Source organism: Podarcis tiliguerta (genome assembly GCF_965153285.1).
Source record: "Podarcis tiliguerta genome assembly, chromosome: 17".
NCBI classification, from domain to species: domain Eukaryota; kingdom Metazoa; phylum Chordata; class Lepidosauria; order Squamata; family Lacertidae; genus Podarcis; species Podarcis tiliguerta.
The window spans coordinates 39,273,657-39,291,683 of record NC_139550.1 but is presented as its reverse complement, the minus strand read 5'-3'; positions in this window follow the sequence as shown (position 1 = coordinate 39,291,683).

The following is an 18,027-nucleotide window of genomic DNA, read 5'->3' as shown; positions in this document are numbered from 1 at the left end:
AGTTCTTCCTAATGTTTAGGTGGAATCTTCTTTCTTGTAGTTTGGATCCATTGCTCCGTGTCCGCTTCTCGGGAGCAGCAGAAAACAACCTTTCTCCCTCCTCTATGTGACATCCTTTTATATATTTGAACATGGCTATCATATCACCCCTTAACCTCCTCTTCTCCAGGCTAAACATGCCCAGCTCCCTTAGCCGTTCCTCATAAGGCATCGTTTCCAGGCCTTTGACCATTTTGGTTGCCCTCCTCTGGACACGTTCCAGTTTGTCTGTGTCCTTCTTGAACTGTGGTGCCCAGAACTCTACACAGTACTCCAGGTGAGGTCTGACCAGAGCAGAATACCGTGGCACTATTACTTCCCTTGATCTAGATGCTATACCCCTATTGATGCAGCCCAGAATTGCATTGGCTTTTTTAGCTGCCGTGTCACACTGTTGGCTCATGTCAAATTTGTGGTCAACCAAGACTCCTAGATCCTTTTCACATGTACTGCTCTCAAGCCAGGTGTCACCCATCTTGTATTTGTGCCTCTCATTTTTTTTGCCCTAGTGCAATACTTTACATTTCTCCCTGTTAAAATTCATCTTGTTTGTTTTGGCCCAGTTCTCTAATCTGTCAAAGTCGTTTTGAAGTGTGATCCTGTCCTCTGGGGTGTTAGCCACCCCTCCCAGTTGGGTGTCATCTGCAAATTTGATCAGGATGCCCTTGAGTCCATCATCCAAGTCGTTGATAAAGATGTTGAATAAGACCGGGCCCAAGACAGAACCCTGTGGCACTCCACTAGTCACTCTTCTCCAGGATGAAGAGGAACCATTGATGAGCACCCTTTGGGTCCGGTCAGTCAGCCAGTTACAAATCCACTGAGTGGTAGCATAGTTCAAGTTCAAGTTTTATTGTGGCAAAAGCCAGTAACACTAAACACCACAAGATCAGACAAAGAGAATTCAACAATGGCATCAGGAAAAAAAGGGAAAAAAATAAAAAGGATTACACAAGGGAACTTCGCATTGTGCCATTCAACAGAAGAGATTTATGCTTCCTGATTACCAAAGTGCAGAATTTGGCCACCTCATATGATATTGAGCTTGAGGAATCTTCCAGAAGGTATTTTCGTAAAATTTCGGGGGAGGATTTCAAATAATGTTGTAGGGGTATAAATTTTGATAAAAGCAGCAAAATAAATTGAGCTCGTTCTTCACTATAAAATTTGCAAAATAGAAGGATGTGTGTGACAGATTCTACCTTATTAGACATACAGGGGCAGGGACGCGCATGCATTGGTACCCGCGTGAATTTGCCGTGCAGCACTGCTGAGGGCATTGTCTCAAAGCGGGCTCTAGAAAAAGCCCATCTATAAGCTTTGTTAGTGATGTTAGTTAAGTAAGGGGCAGCTGCAAAATTAGGCCAAGCTTTTAAACATCTATACGTCTCCGGGAGTAGGGCGTCTTCTTGTTGTAATTCGACATCGTAAAGTCTCTGAGTGATAATTGCTTTTGCCTTGTTCAGAGTTCCAATAAAGAGATTTTCAGGGTTTAGGCCAATTTGTTTGATCTTATTAGTTATTTGCAGAAGCCAAGGAGGATAGGGAACTGCGGCCAGGAAGCAAGGTAACAGTCCCTTAGGTTTGTAGTGGATTTTCAGCCAGAGGGATATTGCTTGCTCCCAGACTTTTAATTCCACTCTGGGCAGTCCTGCCTCTTGCCTTAAGACTGCATTAGGTGTGCATCTTGGGGTAGCAAATAGTGATCTTAAAAACTTTGATTGAACTGTTTCAAGGGTCTTAAGGTTGGCAGAGGGGCTAATTTGAGAGCCATACAGGAGTTGGGCCAAAGATTTTGCCTGAAAAACTTTTAAGGCCATCGGGAGGAAGCCAGCTCCTTTCCTTCTGAATAATCTAAGGATGGCATTTGCACTTCTTCCTGCTGATATAGCTGATGTAGTCAGGTGTGTTGACAGTTTGGCATTATAAGAGAAAGTAATGCCTAAGTATTGGAAGGTTTTAGTCTGTTCAATGGCATTTCCCTTTACGCTCCAATTATCTTTCCTGAAGGAACGGTTAAAATGTACAATTTTAGTTTTAGCGAAGTTAATTGTTAACAGTTCAGTGTTACATTGATCACTAAACTTCCCTAAGGCACGTTTCAGACCCACTTTGGTTTGAGAGAGGAGAACCGCGTCATCCGCATACATTAAAACTGGTACTTTTCTGCCGTTAGAGAACACGGGGGGGGGGGGGTTCCAATTTCACGGCAACATGTGATCAGGGAGTTAACATAGATGTTAAATAAAAGTGGGGCTAATAGGCATCCTTGTCTGACTCCTCTTTGGACTGGGATTTCTCTAGAGAGTCTACCGTCCTGTGCGAGTCTTATCTGAAGGGTATTATTCTCATGAAGCTTAATCATCAGAAGTAATAACCTTCTGTTAATACCCATATTGGCCAATTTGGCCCAAAGCCTACCCCTGGATACAGAATCAAAAGCTGCCTTTAGGTCTACAAAAGCCGCATACAATGACTTTTTCCAATGTTTCACATACTTATAGACAAAGTAATCTAACACTAAGCAGTGATCTATGGTGGAACGTCCAGATGTAAATCCTGCTTGTTCAATTTCTAGCAAGTCATTATGATCTAACCATTCACATAATTTTAGACATAGATGTTTTGTATAAAGTTTGCAGATCACATTCAGTAGACTAATTGGTCTGTAATTGGATGGGTCAGAGGGGTTGCCCTTTTTAAATATAGGAACAATTATAGCCAGTCCCCAATCTTTAGGGATTTCAGTTGTCTTATCTATATATGAAAATAGATTTGCAAGAACCGGAGCCCACCAGTTTATTTGCGCTTTCAGAAGTTCAGCACCAATGAAATCACTTCCCGGGGCTTTGCCAGATTTCATTTGTAGAATTAACGAAGTGATTTCAGTTTCAGATGTTGGGGGCCATGGTGTGTCATTATCTAAGGGGGTGTTAAGCAGCGCAGAAGGACGATGTTCCCTAAACAGCACTTTATAGTGCTCTTCCCATAAGTTTGCAGGGATTGTTGTGCCCTCGTTAGGAGCTTTGGTTTGACTGGAGATAATTTTCCAGAAGTTGGTATTATCTTTTTCTATTGACGCTTTTATGAGGGCCTGCCAAATGAGGGAGTCTGCGGTTCTTTTTTTGGTTTTTAATAACTCTTTGTAGTTCTTTTTTTTAAGTTGTAACTCTAATTTAGGGAAAGGGTTAGGATTTTGCTGGAAGACCTTAAAGCATTCCCTGAGTATAAGTTTTGCCTGGATGCACTCGCGGTCAAACCATTTTTTGTTGGTAGGGGACTCATTGCGGTTAGGTCTCCTGAGTCTTGACAATAACGGTTGAAGTTTTCGGATTAGAGTGTTATAATGGTCAACTGGGGAGATCTCTTCAGTGTCGTTGGAAGTCAGATCGGCCCAGAGGAGTTGACCTTCCATTGATTGTGTCCAAATGCTAAAATTGTTATTGATATAAGGGGACCATTTAATTCTGGATCTACCTATTTGTTGCAGAACATTAGGATCGGGTGTCTGTGGGGCGAGCCCACATCTAAGGGGTTTCCAAAATTCAGTCCTTTTAAGATTTAGGGGTAGATGGTCACTTTCGGTTCTTATATCTACAGTAAATTCAATATATTCGTCAAAGAGTTATTGGGAGACAAGGATGTAGTCGATGACAGAATGCCTTAAGCCTGACCAATAAGTAAATTGGCCGGGGCAGTCTCCCGAAGAGAGGCCGTTTAAAATAACAAGGTTTAATCTAAGTGCCATTAGAAAAAGACATGTACCAGCAAAATTGGTAACAGGGTCAAGTGAGTGACGCCTGAATAGGGGCCAATGCTCATCATTAGCATTTAGGGGACCGATTCCACTTTCGTTGATTAGCTGTTCGTCTGAGTGGCCAAGTCTTGCATTAAAGTCTCCACCAATAATTAAGGAGGCAGAGGGAAACTTATTTGAGACAGAGAGAATGCAATCTTCCAATTCGTTCCAGATGTTTTTGAGATCAGTTTGTTTCATAAGTGGGTGAATATAAACATTGATGCATATGATCTTAAAGTGGGTAGAAAATATTTTAACAGCCAAAATCCATTTTTTATCGATTTTCAATTGGATAGGGGAGGTTCCTAAATCTGTCGATACGAAGGTACTCAGACCTCCCGCCGGTCTTCCGCCTTTTGGGCCAATTGAGGCACAGGAATGGAAAGCAAAATAATTGTGTAGTTCGAAAGGATTTTGCATCCAGGTCTCTTGGAGCAGAATAATCTTGAACTGTGATACGTAGGTTAGAACGTCTTTATCCATTGTTTTCGATTGCCATCCAGCAACGTTCCAGGATAGTAATATGGGTGAGAGTCATTTTGTCTCTTCAATAACATCTAGGGCTTTCTCGGGGTCGTGGAAGATACATCCATTAGATGGTGAAGTCTCCGGTAGTGTGATTAGGGGCGCCACAGAGATTTCGGCGTGGATTTCAGTTGGGCGGAGTAGGGGTGTGTGTTCTAACGTGGCCCGAGGAGATTCATAACCCATTTTTCGCTCCAAGTTGGGTGGGGTATTTGCCTCTTTTGTGGGCGCTAGGTCTTCAGAGTTGCGGAGATAGAGTAGTAACTCATCTAGTCTGTCCGTTATCTCTGCTTGTTCGGCTTTTGGCAGATGGGAGAAGGAAACAAGTAACTCCTGCTCCATCGAATTCTCTAGATGAGTAGCCTTTGATAGGAGGGGCATGGGGGACTCTGTCCAACTAATTAAGTCTGAGGGTGGAGAGGTAGAGCTCGTAGTAGGTGGAGTGTCCTCATTTTTAATTGCTTTCCTTTTAGCTGGAAAGTAGGGTATAAGAGGGCAAATCTTATTGTTGGTAAAAACTCTTGTAATGAAAATTCCGTAATTTGACAGTAAGCTTCGTAGGGACATCATATAAGTTGGAAACTTTTTGGATTCGAAGGAGAGCAGTATCCTCTGCATGTGTGGCTTGCTGTAAATGTGGACAGTGGATTTCAGATTGATGGAAAGGGGATTTATGCCCAAAAGCTCAGTAGATGCCTTCTTGCGACATGTGTAGACGACCAGTTAATAACCTGACCTTTGAAGGGGAGGATGATTAAGCAGAGTCTAGTGGCTTGTAGTGAAAGCTTGTAGGAAGATATGGTGTATAAATCTTCCATAGTTTGTTCATTTTCAAATTTGCAGCCACTCTGCGAAGTTGCACGCAGTAGTACAGGTACTCTAGGTGTTGTTTCGGCCCTGTCCTCCGCTAAAGCATCCACGGGGCTGGCATTAACTTTTGGGGATACAAAGGATATAATCTTCTCTAGGGAGCCTTTGATGTCTCTTATGTATTTAAAAATACAGTCCACAGTTTTAGCCACAAGGTCTAACGTGGTAGAGTGTTCAAGTAGTAATTCAGAGAGATGGTTTTCTCGTTCTCTGATGCAGTCTTCCGCCTGAATGGGCATAGTTGGAACTTTTTTGAGACCTTTTGGTCTCGTGGTGGTGTTGTTTAAGGAGTTAGTAGGTTGTTTAATGGATGGTTCCTTCGGTGTGGTTTCCTTATCTATTATCTCTGCTAAAGGAGTGAAGCTATTCAAGGTTGGAGTATTAAGAATATCCTTTGTTTTTCCATAAAAGAATTCACTGATTTTGGTTTGCTTGGTGAGAGGCAAGCCTGCCATTTCCTATAAGTCCTCAGACTCTCTGCAGCGTTTTCCAGTCTCCCTCCTCGCATCAGCAGGGTTGTCTAATTGCTGAGTCATCTCTCCCTTTCCCTCGCTCTTCTATCTTCCCTAGGTTTTTCAAAGAATCAAAGGAGTATTTTCCTTGAAAGTATCCTAGTCCCAGGGTGGCTATCTAAAGAACTTTTAACTGAGTTAAGATTAAAAAAGGATGTGTACAAAAAATGGAAAAGGGGGGAAACCACCAAAGAGGAATTCAAACAAATAGCCAGCACGTGTAGACACAAAGTCAGAAAAGCTAAAGCACAGAATGAACTCAGGCTTGCTAGAGAGGTTAAAAGCAACAAAAAAGGCTTTTATGGGTATGTTCGTAGCAAAAGGAAGAACAAAGAAACAGTGGGGTCACTCAGAGGAGAAGATGGTGAAATGCAAACAGGGGACACAGAAAGGGCTGAACTCCTCAATGCCTTCTTTGCCTCAGTCTTCTCCGATAAAGAAAACAATGCCCGACCTGAAGAATTTGGAGCAAATGATTCAGTAGAGAAAACACAGCCCAGAATAACTAAGGAGATAGTACAAGAATACTTGGCTGGTTTAGATGTATTCAAGTCTCCAGGGCCAGATGAACTGCATCCAAGAGTATTAAAAGAACTGGCAGATGTGATCTCAGAACCACTGGCAATCATCTTTGAGAATTCCTGGAGAACAGGCGAAGTCCCAGCAGACTGGAGGAGGGCAAATGTTGTCCCTATTTTCAAAAAGGGGAAAAGAGAGGACCCAAATAATTACCGCCCAGTCAGTCTGACATCAATACCAGGGAAGATTCTGGAGCAGATCATCAAGCAAACAATCTGTGAGCACCTAGAAAGGAATGCTGTGATCACCAATAGTCAGCATGGATTTCTGAAAAATAAGTCATGTCAGACGAACCTGATCTCATTTTTTGACAGAATTACAAGCCTGGTAGATGAAGGGAACGCAGTGGATGTAGCCTACCTTGATTTCAGCAAGGCATTTGACAAGGTGCCCCATGATCTTCTCGTAAAGAAGCTGGTAAAATGCGGTCTTGACTATGCTACCACTCAGTGGATTTGTAACTGGCTGACTGACCGGACCCAAAGGGTGCTCATCAATGGTTCCTCTTCATCCTGGGGAAGAGTGACTAGTGGGGTGCCACAGGGTTCTGTCTTGGGCCCGGTCTTATTCAACATCTTTATCAACGACTTGGATGATGGACTCAAGGGCATCCTGATCAAATTTGCAGATGACACCAAACTGGGAGGGGTGGCTAACACCCCAGAGGACAGGATCACACTTCAAAATGACCTTGACAGATTAGAGAACTGGGCCAAAACAAACAAGATGAATTTTAACAGGGAGAAATGTAAAGTATTGTACTTGGGCAAAAAAAATGAGAGGCACAAATACAAGATGGGTGACACCTGGCTTGAGAGCAGTACGTGTGAAATGGATCTAGGAGTCTTGGTTGACCACAAACTTGACATGAGCCAACAGTGTGACGCGGCAGCTAAAAAAGCCAATGCAATTCTGGGCTGCATCAATAGGAGTATAGCATCTAGATCAAGAGAAGTTATAGTGCCACTGTATTCTGCTCTGGTCAGACCTCACCTGGAGTACTGTGTCCAGTTCTGGGCACCACAGTTCAAGAAGGACACTGACAAACTGGAACGTGTCCAGAGGAGGGCAACCAAAATGGTCAAAGGCCTGGAAACGATGCCTTATGAGGAACGGCTAAGGGAGCTGGGCATGTTTAGCCTGGAGAAGAGGAGGTTAAGGGGGGATATGATAGCCATGTTCAAATATATAAAAGGATGTCACATAGAGGAGGGAGAAAGGTTGTTTTCTGCTGCTCCAGAGAAGCGGACACGGAGCAATGGATCCAAACTACAAGAAAGAAGATTCCACCTAAACATTAGGAAGAACTTCCTGACAGTAAGAGCTGTTCGACAGTGGAATTTGCTGCCAAGGAGTGTGGTGGAGTCTCCTTCTTTGGAGGTCTTTAAGCAGAGGCTTGACAACCATATGTCAGGAGTGCTCTGATGGTGTTTCCTGCTTGGCAGGGGGTTGGACTCGATGGCCCTTGTGGTCTCTTCCAACTCTATGATTCTATGATTCTATGATTCTAGTCAGGGAGGAGTAGTATGCCAAAGGTTATCGGCATAACAGTAAATTATGCTCCGTCTGTGCCTCCAGACTTGTGGTGGGGACAGCCCATGAGTCTTCCTGTAAACTCTTCGCAATGTGATGAGATAATCAATTCAGCTTTAAGCTCCCAAGAAAAGTCGGAGATACAAAGCGTGGGATAGAATGCGGTGAGGTGCTTAAATTTATCAGGACTCAGTGTTCATTAAAAAAGTCTTTAAGAGTCTTTAAAAGGTCATTTTAAAAATGATTAAAAAGTCATTAAAAGTCTTTAAAAGGAGTAAGACAGTGTGACGCGGCAGTGTGACGCGACAGTGTGACGCGGCAGCTAAAAAAGCCAATGCAATTCTGGGCTGCATCAATAGGAGTATAGCATCTAGATCAAGGGAAGTTATAGTGCCACTGTATTCTGCTCTGGTCAGACCTCATCTGGAGTACTGTGTCCAGTTCTGGGCACCACAGTTCAAGAAGGACACTGACAAACTAGAACGTGTACAGAGGAGGGCAACCAAAATGGTCAAAGGCCTGGAAACAATGCCTTATGAGGATCGGCTAAGGGAGCTGGGCATGTTTAGCCTGGAGAAGAGGAGGTTAAGGGGTGATATGATAGCCATGTTCAAATATATAAAAGGATGTCACCTAGAGGAGGGAGAAAGGTTGTTTTCTGCTGCTCCAGAGAAGCGGACACGGAGCAATGGATACAAACTACAAGAAAGAAGATTCCACCTAAACATTAGGAAGAACTTCCTGACAGTAAGAGCTGTTCGACAGTGGAATTTGCTGCCAAGGAGTGTGGTGGAGTCTCCTTCTTTGGAGGTCTTTAAGCAGAGGCTTGACAACCATATGTCAGGAGTGCTCTGATGGTGTTTCCTGCTTGGCAGGGGGTTGGACTCGATGGCCCTGGTGGTCTCTTCCAACTCTATGATTCTATGATTCTATGATTCTAAGAAAAGGGGAAATAAAAAGATAAAATCAACGAGCTCACATTAGTAGAGTGCTGGTCGCCATCATACCGGAAGTAATAGCATAGTCAAGACGGCATACCGGAAGTAATAGCATAGTCAAGACGGAATAATAGCATAGTCAAGACGGCATTTTACCAGCTTCTTTACAAGAATATCATGAGGCACCTTGTCAAATGCCTTGTTGAAATCAAGGTAGGCTACATCCACTGCATTCCCTTCATCTACCAGGCTTGTAATTCTGTCAAAAAACGAGATCAGGTTAGTCTGACATGACTTATTTTTCAGAAATCCATGCTGACTATTAAAATCCCCTTCATTGGGAATACCCAGAATGTCAGGGACGGACCAGGGGTTTCAGGTTCGCCAGAGGGAGGGGGGAGCCTGGGAGCAGAAGAAGTGGACGAGGTGCCCGAGGGGGAGGGAGATAATGAGGAGAGAGCGATTGGAATAAGCCAAGAGCAGGAGGCAGGAAGGGCTAGGGAGCTGGGAAGTTCACAGGAAACGCAAGGGTTAAGCTCGAGCTCAGAATTGGGGGCTCTTGTGAGGCATGTGGAAAAGAGGAGGGCTGAAAGGAGGTGGGAAACTTTGTTATTTCATGAGCTGTTGGAGGGGCAAATGCAGGCCTCAGCAGAGATCTGAACTGAGTGACTCTGATGGATGATAACGATGTGCTAATGACCAGTTGTAAATACTGTAATTAAAGGCTATAAAAACGTTGAGAGGCTCCCATGGTGTTTGTGGTGAAGAAAGAAGCCCTCAGCTCTGATACTGAAGGAGTATATTTTACATATAAATGGAGAAAACAAAGGTGTCAGGATCCTACAGAAGCAGACAAATTATGGAGAATATGTGGGAAAGAGCTAGAAGGAGAAAAGGCATTTGGACTGGAAGCAGGAAGAATAATACCCGACAAAAGTCAAGGTGAAAGAAAAATAAAGAATAAGATGGCATTGAAAATCTTAACCTGAATGTAAATGGACTGAATAGTAAAACTAAAAGAAATAAGATCAAACATGTGGTGAAGAAGTTAAATCTGGATGTGATCAGCCTCCAAGAAACACATATTGCGAAGAAACATAGAAGAATTCTGATTAACAAAAGATTGGGAAAGGACTTTGTAACCTCTGACATAACAAACAAAACAAAAAAGCATTGTAATGTATTTAAAACCAGAGTTGGGTCCCAAAACCACTATTTAAGGATGAATAAGGAAGAATTTAAAAAAATTGTTAATTGGTGTGGGTGCACCAAATGAGGAAAAAAACCTTATTTTTATAAGAGACTTGAAGTAATTAATTTAAATCAAGAGACAGATTTAAAGGTTGTTTGGGATGTGAGTAAAGCGGTAATGCAGAGCTTTTTCATACAGCAAAACACATACCAAAGAAAGAAAAGAGCAGAAAAACAAGACATTTTAGAAGAAAAGAAAAGAAAAGAAAAGAAAAATAATAAACTCCCCACGAAAAAGGAGACAGTGAAAGATATTGCAAACACAGTTTTCAAAGATAGTAAATCAGGAAATAGAGTGGAGGATTAAATATTTAAAACAGAAACAATTGGAACAGGCCAATAAGTCTGGAAAACTATTAGCTAGGCAAATAAAGAAGAAACAAGAAAAAACTTGTATTAACAAAATATATATAGGAGGAAGAGTTGTGGAAAATCTGGAAGAAATAAGAGATCAATTTGTGAGCTATTTTACAGAACTATATCGAGCTAAACAAGGTGATATACAAGAAATGGGGAAATATTTAGAAGACAGTGGAATACCTAAGATAGCAAAAGACAAAATGACATTTCTGAATGGTCTGGTGACAATGATGGAATTACAGCAAGCAATATTATGGGTAAAAGCAGGGAAGGCACCTGGACCTGATGGACTTTCAGCAATGTACTATAAAAAGTTACAAGATTACCTGTTACAACCATTATAAGGTATTATGAATATGACTTTAAATACAGGAAAGCTCCCAGAATCCTGGAAGTGTGCATGTATAACTAATTCCTAAGCAAGACAGAGACCCAGAGTTGCTTAAGAATTATTGACCTATATCTGTGTTGAATAATGATTATAAACTTTTTGCAGGCATATTAATTAATAGATTGAAAACTGTATTAAAAGATTCATCAACATCAGGCAGGGTTTCTTCCAGGAAGACAAATGAAAGATACCATTAGGAACGTAATTGATGTAATAGAATATTTAGAAGTGAGAAATGAAAAGTAGGCAGCCTTAATGTTTTTAGATGCAGCGAAAGCCTTTGACAAAGTCTCCTGGGACTTTACGTTTAAAGTTTTGGAACACAGTGGTACCTTGGGTTACAGACGCTTCAGGTTACAGACTCCGCTCACCCAGAAATAGTACCTCAGGTTAAGAACTTTGCTTCAGGATGAGAACAGAAATCGTGCTCTGGCGGCAGCAGGAGGCCCCATTAGCTAAAGTGGTACCGCAGGTTAAGAACAGTTTCAGGTTAAGAACAGACCTCCAGAACGAATTAAGTTCTTAACCCGAGGTACCACTGTATATGGGTTGTGGAGACACTTTTATCAAAGGAGTTAAGGCAATATATACTGAACAGTCAACAAAATTGATAGTAAATAATGTGTTTATGGAGAATTGTAAAAAAACCCAACCAAAAACCTAAAGGGATTAGAGAAGGCTGTCTGCTGTCAACTTTATTATTTTTATTTGTTTTAGAAGTTTTGGTGCAAAGAATAAGAGGTAATCAAGAAATTAAAGGAATAAGGGTGGGGACAGAGACAATATAAACTAAAAGTATTTGCTGGTGATGTGGTGATATTGATTCCAAAAGCATTAGAAGAGATTTAAATTTTTTGAGAAATAGTAGGTCTTAACATTATCAAAGATAAAACCAAGCTTCTGTTAAAGTTGCAAAACAATGAAGCACGGGACGATGGAAAAATTTCTGGAACAATAATGGGATATCAGCTCTGTCCAAGGCATGACGGATAACAGCAACAACCGGGGAAAACACAGGCATAATATCTTACAAGGACAGGAAGAAACACCACGGACAAAATAATTGCCACACACAGAAAGAACAAGGGAATGCTTGAGTTCCTCACTTGCTTTATAAATCATTTAATGTGTCAACATGAATAGAAGTTATTAATGTTGCAGTTGTTGTATGAGCGGGGATGATGATGATGACGACTGGAATGTAATTGAGGTTAACAAGATTTTGGAACACAGAAATAAAGAAAATAATCAAATCTAGCACGTGGGCCCCCACTTTATTTAAATTATATAATTCGGTATTTGAATGATTGATATTAATAATTGTATTATAAATTGGTATTGTTATAATGAGGCTGTTATTGGACTGTAATTGTAAATTAATAAAACTAATAAAAATTATTATTTAAAAATGAAAACTGTGTAGCGTATAGAAATTTGTTAAGAGAGGAAAGTGGAGAATTCAAATTAAAAGTGTTTAGGGATTTATCAGGAATGTTAACAACTTGGATACAATATAATCAGCTGAATGAAGTGTTTAAAAAGGATATGAAACAAGGGTTTTTTTGGGGGGAGATATCTCGAAAAAGACCTGTTAGACTGTACAGTGGTACCTTGTTTTGCGACCAGGATCCGTTCCGGAGCCCTGGCCGCTAGCCGAAAAGGACGCTCTGTGCACACGCACAGAGCGGTTTGTGCTTCTCTGCATGCGTGAGCACATTCTGGTATTCCGAGTTTGCCGCGGACGTTCGCTGGAACGGCCACTAGACGAGGCGGACATTCGCGGAGGTATTACGGTAATGTTAAAGTGATGTCTAAAATGTATAATGTTATTGGAATGAGAGACAAAAGATGAATAAGTGAAATCTTCAATGATACATGGGCAATCAATATTGGTCACAATATAGAAATGGAGGCATGGGAACAATTGTGGAATATGGATATAAAATTTACAGCATGTTATGGTATAAGAGAAAATATATGAAAATGTTATATTGATGGTAACTAGCACCTAGTAGATTGGCAAAAATGTATAAATCAAAATCCAACAAGTGTTGGAAATGTAAAGAGAAAGAAGGTACCTTTTTCCATATGTGGTGGTCTTGTAATAAGGCTAAAGTTTACTGGGAAATGATATATAATGAACTTTTCTTTTGGGGATAATGGGATCAGAGCTACCTAAACAATATAGAAACTTATTTATGTATGCAACTACAGCCGCAAGAATATTTCCCCAAAATGGAAAGAATAGTAAGTCCTGATGAGAAGAATGGTTGCAGAAATTAATGGAATATGCAGAAATGGTGGAACTTATCGGGAGAATAAGAAATCAAGACAACAAACTTTTTCTCAAAAAATGGAACTGGTTTATTGAATATTTACAAACAAATTACAAAAAGATCAGGACATTAGCATGACTACTGTAAAAACCTGCAGATTGTGTGTGTGTGTTTGTGTGTGTAGTCACCAACAGAGGGGCCCCCCACTTGATGTTACACTTCAAAAGTTCGGGGGAATAAAGTCAGCCCCAGGTGCTTTCCTGGACTTACTTTTCCAATTAGTGACTTGATTTCCTTGATGGTAACAGGTGGTCAATACAAGACATCCAACGACTTCCTTGTACTTCCAAGATTAACTGCATATTCTGTTTCCTCCATCTAATTTTCCCTTTTCCATTATATCTTAATCTACATTATACTGTTGAATTTACAACAATCCTGCTAGCGTTTTCACTTGCCTACAGTTGTTTCCCTGATACTCCCCAAATATTTCCCATTCATCTTCATACCCTCCTCCTTCTCCTCCTCCTCCTGCCCTGCTGGTTAGGGCTGCTGGCTCTGCGCATTCCATCATTTTCAGCTGCCACTCCTCCTCCTCCTCCTCTGGAGCCTCTCCCACCTTTAACCTTTTACAGTTGAAGATTGGCAGTAATTTATTCAGCGTTGCTGAGAATATGGTATTGAAGATGCCTGTGGTGGGACAGGAAACCATTCAATAAACAATCATACATATTTATTTTGTTTACTAAATTTGTATACTGCCCTTCATCCATAGACTCAGGGTGGTTCACAACACAGAATTACAATACAAAATCATATTAATGGGATGTGCCAATTCTCATGATATGGCTCTGAATACATACACACTTCGAAATGTATCGGCAACAAGCATCTGAGGAGGATATTTTGAAACTTCAGGTGGGGAACAGATTAAGCATCTTTATCAGGAATTGCTCTTCTGAAGTTGATTTTCCCTTAAAATAAAAAGCCTCAAACAGCATTTGTGTTTCTGTTACTTGAGTTTGCAGCTAATATGTAGTTAGGCAATAACTCATATTTAAAAGTTTTCTAAATTAGAAGGAACCCAAACGCTAAGATTTTCCAAGTCAGGAATGTCTCCAGCCTTGGATAATATTATTTTATATGATTTCTCTCTCTCTCTCCCTCTCTCTCTCTCTCTCTCTCTCTCTTCTTACCTTTATCAAGTCTACAATCTTTCTTAGATTTGGCAACAAGAATAGCACACAGTATTCAAAACAGGGATGACCACAAATGAGTGAGTGAGAGAATATATATGATATATTTATTTCCTTCTAATAATTTCATTCAATCAATCAATCAATCAACCTTTTTATTCGACCGTCAGTCAGCAAAAGGAACATTTGTCAGTACACAGTTAAAACATCGAAAAAGATTTTTAAAACTTAGCCAACACTAAAATGGGCTAAACAGATAGCCCCATAATAATTTCATTCTAATTTCTAACATTTCTTTTTCCTTCATTTTTTCATTTGTCATTTTCAATAAGCTTTGTAACCTGACCCCAAGCATTTTGCTATTTCATTCATTTTCTCCTGTAACTGTTTAAAGCAGGTATTGGCTAACACCCAGTTTATGGGTTCCTGTCAGCAATCTACCTGCTGTATTCTGTATCAACTAAACTCTTATGATACATTTTAAAGACAGCACCATTTAGACCACATTTATTTCTATATAAAAATATTTATATACTTCTATTCATAAAAAATATCAGAGCAGTTTACAGCAGTTATGCATAAAGCCATAGTCAAAACCATAGTGCTATTTTAAAACTGGAGATCAGCTAACTACTGCTCTATTCCTAGAACAGCTATACTGGCCCTGGTAAACTGATTAACAGGAGTATTGTTATAAAAGCATTGAACTCCTTGTTGAAAAGAATCCAAAACAAAGGAGTGAAAAATTTTCCCCAGGCAACCACAAAGCTGGACTGAGACCAGTTTCGGAATTTTGTGCATGCCAGCTCTGCTTTATTTTATTTATTGAGATACTTATATACTGCCTATTTTGCAGACATGTACAATATTTTTGCAAAGACAATTCAAAACTATGCAAATACAATGGAAATTTAATCAAATCAAGCAGGCAGTAAAAATCTTTAAAAGTCTACAGTGGCTAACATCATGAGCCAGCAAAAGCCACAGTGAATAACAAAAGTGTCTAGTGTTTAGTTTGTGCTGAAGTTGTATCACAGTCATACTTGCTTTTCATTCTCTCAGCATTATTTTTGCACTAGAATCTGAAGCCAGTTAAGTTACCAGTGTCTGAAGACATTCGGCAAATATAAAGCACTACTGCTTGGGCAGCAGATGGGGCTATTCTCTAGCTCTTGCCATAAAACCCGGTCCCTTCCTGATCACTCACAGCCAGCAAGTGTCTTTCTACTGAAACAAACTCCTGGACTCTGAACGTTCATCTGCACCATCTCAAAATTGGCTTGTTTCTTCATTTTGGGGGGCAGGAAGCACATGACACCTACAGGCAGGGAGATTTGTCAGGTTTCTTGAAGCTAAAATCCACTTTTCAACTAATTGGTATTAATGTGAAATTTTCTAAATCCATTCCATGCCACTGTGCCATGTGATATGTGTTTGCCATATCCCGGTTTTGGGGTTCCCCCATTTCCGCGCCTCCCAGCCTCTGCCCTCCTCATCTCATTTCTTTTTCGTTTTGCTGCTGCTCATTTCCAGGTTCAACAAGACAGCTCCGCCAGTAGAACATAAGACTCTTAATCTAAGGGCCATGGGTTTGAGCCCCATATGGGGCAAAAATATTCCTGCATTGCAGGGGGTGGACTAGATGACCCTTGTGGTCCCTTCCAGTTCTACCATTATATGATTCCATGAGGTGCACCTTTCTCTCTTTCTGTGTGCATTTACCTGGGAGGACTCAATGGGGCTTACTTCTGAATAGGAGTGCCTGATGGAATCTACACGCATATAATGCACCAAAACCTGGAAGTACCGGAACGGGTTACTTCTGGGTTTCGTCGCTCGCGCATGCGCAGAAGCACTAAATCGCTCTTTGCGGATGTGCAGAAGCGCCAAATCGCAACCCGCGTATGCGCAGGTGCGGTGCTGTGGGTTGCGAACGTGCCTCCTGCATGGATCACGTTTGCAACCCGAGCGTTCACTGTAGTGTCATATTTGTATATTGCCCTTCACAACACATTTAAAGCGCAGCTGTGTAACTGAGTCCCCTGAGACTGAGTTGTTCTTTGCATTAGTCAGTGAGGAACGCAACTAGATTTTCCTTTATTTGAGGGGGCGCTGTTATGAGGGAATGACACACCCACACCCAAACTCACACACCACTGCCACTGTGCAGCTGAGTTCCCTTGTACGGAACTTGATAGTGCAGCCGATCCCTCCAGAAATCAGCTTTGCCCACCCTTGCTCAGGACTTAGGAAGTGTAGAGTCTCACCAAGCATTTTGAACAACGCTTCCCAAACAGCCAGCTTCGCAACCGGGGAGCATAAGGTTGGCAAAGTCCTGTACTCAGCATTTCTCAAGCACCTGACAATCAGCTTGCTGTTAAGTGCTTGCAAAGGGCTGAGCAAGTACAGTGGTACCTCGGGTTACAGATGCTTCAGGTTACATTCGCTTCAGGTTACAGACTCCACTAACCCAGAAATACTACCTTGGGTTAAGAACTTTGCTTCAGGATGAGAACAGAAATCGGCTGCGCGGCGGCAGCGGTGGCCCCATTAGCTAAAGTGGTGCTTCAGGTTAAGAACAGTTTCAGGTTAAGAACAGACCTCCAGAACGAATTAAGTGCTTAACCCAAGGTACCACTGTAACTTGGACAGGCAGACAGGACAACCCACCTGCCTGACATCTGGTAGGGGCAGATTTAGGGGAGCGTGACCGGTTTGCCTGTACTGGGTGCTGAGCCGAGGGGGCACTGCAATAATGACGAACAACAGAAGGCAAGAGGTGGTGGTGCACACCAAATTTTGGGCTCACACAGGGCATCACTGTAATGGTAAAGCCCAAAGTCTACCACTGCATCAGGCAATTGACAGGTGGGGTTATCCAATCCACCTGTCAAAGTTGGCCTGAGGGGCTGGATAAAGAGAAAAGTCTGACCCACCAGGCCAAAGAAGGTTCCCCACTCATTGCTTTAAACATTCCCCCAACAGTCTCTCTAGTTGCCTGTGCTTCCTGATCTGAAAAGTCCCATGAGTGGTGTGCTTTCATGGTTCCCCACCCCCACCCCGGCACCCAGGAAGGCTACAGGCTGCAGACCACTAGAGAGATGATTTGAGGAATGCCAGAAAGGTCCCTCACAAATACCCCTCTGCCACCATGAAAGTATGTTAAGCAGGATAAAAAGTCTGCATCACACCTATAAGAATTTCACTCTTCCCTTTGATAATTTTTGAATGCAATTTCTTTTCTCATTAATTGATTGAGAATGGTTCTGAAAGAAATAAAGGAAGCACATTTTTGGAACAGCACCACTAATGAGAACACTTCTTGAACCTAAATGGAACATCCAGGGGTGGCCCACACACTGTCTTTCATAAGTTAAAAATGATATCTGATCAGATGCTCATAGCTGACAGTGGTTACGAGACTGAAGCAGGAGCAAAGTATAGTCATAGAATCATAGAATCATAGAATCATAGAATCATAGAATCATAGACTCATAGAGTTGGAAGAGACCACAAGGGCCATCGAGTCCAACCCCCTGCCAAGCAGGAAACACCATCAGAGCACTCCTGACATATGGTTGTCAAGCCTCTGCTTAAAGACCTCCAAAGAAGGAGACTCCGCCACACTCCTTGGCAGCAAATTCCACTGTCGAACAGCTCTTACTGTCAGGAAGTTCTTCCTAATGTTTAGGTGGAATCTTCTTTCTTGTAGTTTGGATCCATTGCTCCGTGTCCGCTTCTCTGGAGCAGCAGAAAAC